Here is a 4,786-nt window from a genome sequence, read left to right as displayed (position 1 = left end):
ACATATTTGGACTAAGACCCCCGGATTGCAGTCTTTCAATGTGTAGCGTTGTGAAAGTGTCAGAGAGAGAGAGGGAAAAGTGATATTGCGACAGGCTGATCCTTCCTTTGTTTCATCAACAATTGACTGTCATCTTCGCACGCCACGCTGTTTCTATTGTATGTCAACTGTACAAACAAATTCCGCCCTTGTTTGACACTTTAGTGTGTGTGTGTGTGTGTGTGTGTGTGTGTGTGTGTGTGTGTGTCACTCCTATCGCTGCAAAACACATGCTGCTTGAAGCAGGGAGCTTCATTAGAACTTCCTCCGAGTGCAAAACGTGTTTGGTGAGAGGTTTGTGTTCATCATATTTATTTTATTTTTTATTTTTTTTGGGGTAGCTCGCGCCGCAGTTGCTGTCTTAGGGACTAAGTGGTTGGAGTCTGACAGCTTTTGGACTCCAGCAAACTAAATGTCAATTGATTATGGCAGTGTTGACGAACCTTTATTGAGCTAAGGAACACGTATCGTGTCACGGAATGTGTATATATCGTGTACTGAAACACGTGCTAATTTTGTACCTTCTGCCGTCATTTGCTTTGCTCATTTGATTTTTATTTTGGGATTGCCCCGCGCATGCTATCACTGAGCGCTTTCTATTTGTCGGTCTAATCGAAGAGCAAAACAGGAAAAGAAACTCAGCACTGAACCCTTCCGCTCATCAATGACAAGCGCGACCCAACGCTCCCTTGAGAAGTTCCCCTTTTTCGTTGAGCCGTTTTGACTCTTTAGCTCGTCGTTTACTTGTTTAGCAAAAGTTCAACGTGTCGACGCGAGACCTGCTTCTGCGTTTAATTTGTGTTAAGGAATGCAATTTTTGGAACCCCATCTGACTTGTGGGGGCTCCGTTTGGATGAGTCGCTTAGACGGCAGCGGACGTGGCCGCTTCTGAGTTCTGTGATTGGCTGAATGTAACGTTGGTGGAATGTCCGCCTCCCGACAACATGCGCAAACGTCTGTTTAGATGCAAATATACCGAGATGAACCATTTGTTGCTTCATTGAACAAATGCTACAATACCATAAATAATATCCCGACTGCAGATTTTATTTTCTGACAAATATACAATTACGTGTATTGGGTTGCCAATGGCAACCGTTTGTGATTGGACGATCGAGGTTGCAGAAGCGGAACTTTTACCCACATATGCAGCAGATTTTCACTTTACGCCGCATAGGGCTACAAGTCGTTTTTAGTTTACAGCCCTTGTAGTATTGTTGTATGCTTGATCTGGTTAAGGGTTCATAGTTATCGCAGTGTCGCTGATAATTTCGTTCGCTTTGCAATGTGTTTTAGCATTACTCTAGAAGCCAAAAGTCAAAGAAGCTGGGCTGATGACAGTAATTGGCCTTGACTGAGGCCTGCGCACTACTGGCTGAGCTTTGTTTCCAAAGTATGCGCAGGAGATGTTTGAGATAGCAAGACGTGCCTACCCCAAAAACTCATTGCTGATGTCGGCCCGCTTTTCGAAACGATTCCAATATCCACTTTGGTGTGGTTGTAAATCTTTGTATCAAAGAGCAGCCAAATGGCAGTCACAGATAATCCAAAACATATTAGCTGGGTGATATATTTTGGGAATGCCACTCCATATTCGGCACGTAAGTGTTTTCAGATTTTGAAATGTGACTGTGTGTACTGCAAATCTGCGTCCTCCTGCGTAAGGGAAAGAAAAGTCTCTCGTTGCGGATACCAGTGGCAGTGTGGTGCTTGGAGGTGGCGCAGACTGGAAGCACAGTTTTATTGTTCGTCAGTTTTCTTTTTTTTCTTGGAAAAAAAAAATAACTGAAATCAATTGATGACCTCCCCCCCCACCAATCCCTCCAACGACTGATGGATAACAGATGGTGTGTGTGTGTGTGGGGGGGTTACATTTTTTCAAAATTGTTTTATTTTGCCTTTTTTTTTTTTTTTTTTTTTTTAATGATCAAGTTTTTTTCTGTTATATTTGTCATTGTTCTGTACTCATGAACAATCCCCCCAAGGCATTTTGACTTAGTCCGCTGTTGGCCATGGCAGCCACTTTCCCTGAATGGATTTCCAACCGACCTTTCATTTGTTTTTGTTTTTTTTGTTTTTTTTATCGAGGATCTGAATATGGAGACTCAGAAGAGGCTTCCAGTCGGAGCATGTTTCCTGGCAACTCGCTCCTACCAATATGGCAAAGTAACCATCTTGTGAAGTGGGAGCTGTTTTGTGTGCGCGTGTGCGCGTGCGAGGGGGAAATAGACTCGGGTTGGCAAAAGAAGGAATTTGCGATGGGTTGAGAGATGATGGAAAAGAAAGGCTCGGAAGAAAGCGAAGAGAGTTCATTCGACTCATTCCAAAACATTTCGAGATACATTTCCCTTCAAGATGCTTTGGAGGTTGCGTCTGGAACGAGGAGAACAAATGTTTTCGCCCGTTTTTCCTTTGCACCCCCGCGACTACAAACCGGTGTGCTGGGCGAGAACCCCATTTCCCGACAGATTCTGCCGCATTTGCTTCGTTCGGACGGTGCACAAGGCGATGCGAGAGTTGCATCATGACAACTTGCGACTGCTTCGCCCCGACAACCCGCTTGCTCACATAGCCCCGAGCATCTGACGCTTCCTTGTCGAGAAGAGCATGAAGCTGTGACGGCGCAAGCTCCGACCTGGGTCTGTGTGATTGCCCCGCCCCTCTTTCTTTAATCTTAAGGGGGACCCATTTGGAGGCGTCGACAATATCACACCCATGGCGCAGTTGCGCAGGATTTCTGAAGAATCCTTCCGGGAGTGCATTAAGGCGTGACAGAAAAGGTGGAGAAGGCTGCGTTCGACTCCAGGGCGAATTATATCCAAGAGGAAAACTCGTATATTGAGCTCTATCTTTCGCCAGTCCTGAAACTTTTTGACACCTCATATGTGTGCGCGCACATGGAGCCCCCGGCCCGTTTGTAGGCGGCTGTGATGCGAAGAATGCCCTCATACCCCAACCGGGGCAACTGGGCTGCATAACGTGTTCTGTAGCGAGAGGCTCTTCTTTTGGCTCGAAGGAATGTGAGAACTAAAAAAAAAAAACAAAAACCCTTGGCAGGTGGTGATTGACTACATTGTGTGTGAGCGTCCGTGGCGCCGTTTCGCTCACGTACAAGCACGCAGGAACACTTTGTAACAGTCGGAATGAGGCGGAGATAGAATCGGAAAAGGTAGCGATACAATGACAATCGCCAACAAGTGTTTTTCCATGTGATATAGCGTCGGTTTGTTTTTGAACTCGCGCTCTTTCCTTTTTTTAAAAATTGTTTATCGCGTGAAATAAATGTTGACTATTTAAGGGTCATTGTTGTGCTGTTACCGTGATACGATCAAAATGTAGCTGACGGATGTTCTATGTGGTTATGAATCTCTCGTCCTGGCTTGTGTTTACTGTAGCGGAGAGCGTTATTATCGTCTGTGTTTTCTCTGGTTTTGCACAGTCTTTCTTTCACTGCTGACTTCTGCTTAGTTGACAGCAATAACGGGAATAACTGAACCCCAAGACGCCGCAGTAAACTCACACCCGCTTCTCATCACCAAACCAAATTGTGTGCAAAGACAACGTCACCGAATGCCGTAGTAAAGCCACTGCTGGTCGCAGAAGTCAAATGGAAAAACCTGCCTTGAATTAAAAAAGGGAATTTCTTTGGTCGCTCCAAAAATGCACCAGGCGCTGTTTTGATGCTGAACAAGCCCGCAGGAAAGACGCAAACTGAGGAATAACTGCAGGTGTACTACGACTGGATATGAGGATGTGTTGGCCCAAGACTTCAGTCAATCCATTTTGATTTGCTTTTGATTGACAAAAACGAACTGTTAAAACAAATTATGAGCTTCCACAAGAATGGAAAAATCCCACAGCAGTCTTTTTTTCTTTTTTTTTTTTGAATAGTCCATCACATAATTTTGTGCCGCAAGCAGATTTTCACATCTTGTCAGCTCTTCAAAATTTTTATGTATTCCCTTTACAAAATGTTAGCCCGTTAATTCAAACATGGCCTACGCAGTTTTAAAAAAAATGTTTCACGAAGGCGATAGTTTAAGCCTGGAACACATTTCGTTGCTTTTCTTTTTTTTTTTTTCCCTATCAGAGAATGGTTTTGAAATTGGGAGAATTTGAAACTCGTCGCTGAATGAAATGTTCAATTTTGAAGGTTCCGCTCTCGTCCTTGTAATGTCTCTTGCTGCTAACGCTGTGGGGGGGTATCGGGGATGGCTTTCCAGCAGAGTTAACCGACCGGGACAAACTGAAGGTTAATCACACACACACTTTGACGGCGACTGTGTGTATTGTGCCCGTGTTTTTGCAAGTGTGTTTTAAATAAAATATGCCCACTTGTTGGCCACGCGCCTCTCTCAAAGAGCATCCAGTGGAAAAAGAAAACCCACACAGAACTGTTTGCACATGTTTGTGATCATACACTGCTCTTCCTCAACTGCACAAACACACACATTGAACATTTGACTCTTGCGGTGCCTTGCAGACTTGGAGCGCCTTGATGAAATCTGTGTCACGGGGCATGGCGGAGAAGGCTCCGCATACTGCGGAATGGGAGTGTGCACGGCCACGTTGGTGATTAATTGGGAATTTTGAATTTATTGATTTGAGAATATATCGGTGTGCTGACATATTGCGGTTTTAATGCAGTTACAGTGAAACTCCTCTACAATGAAATGCGGCAAGAAATTTTTCACAACAGGGGGTTTTCACTGTAGCAAATTTGATCTCAGATGTAAACACAACACAC

At 44.5% G+C, this 4,786-nt stretch overlaps 1 protein-coding gene across 1 annotated transcript in view; it reads left to right on the top strand.

Annotated features, from left to right (window-relative positions):
- tnrc18 (trinucleotide repeat containing 18) overlaps window positions 1–4,786 on the top strand; it is a 68,411-nt gene that overhangs the window by 8,723 nt on the left and 54,902 nt on the right. The gene's annotated exons all lie outside the window — the stretch shown is intronic.

The sequence above is a fragment of the Hippocampus comes genome, unplaced genomic scaffold (genome assembly GCF_001891065.2).
Source record: "Hippocampus comes isolate QL1 unplaced genomic scaffold, H_comes_QL1_v1.1 scaffold193, whole genome shotgun sequence".
Classification (NCBI taxonomy): domain Eukaryota; kingdom Metazoa; phylum Chordata; class Actinopteri; order Syngnathiformes; family Syngnathidae; genus Hippocampus; species Hippocampus comes.
This window is presented reverse-complemented; position numbering and strand designations above follow the sequence as displayed.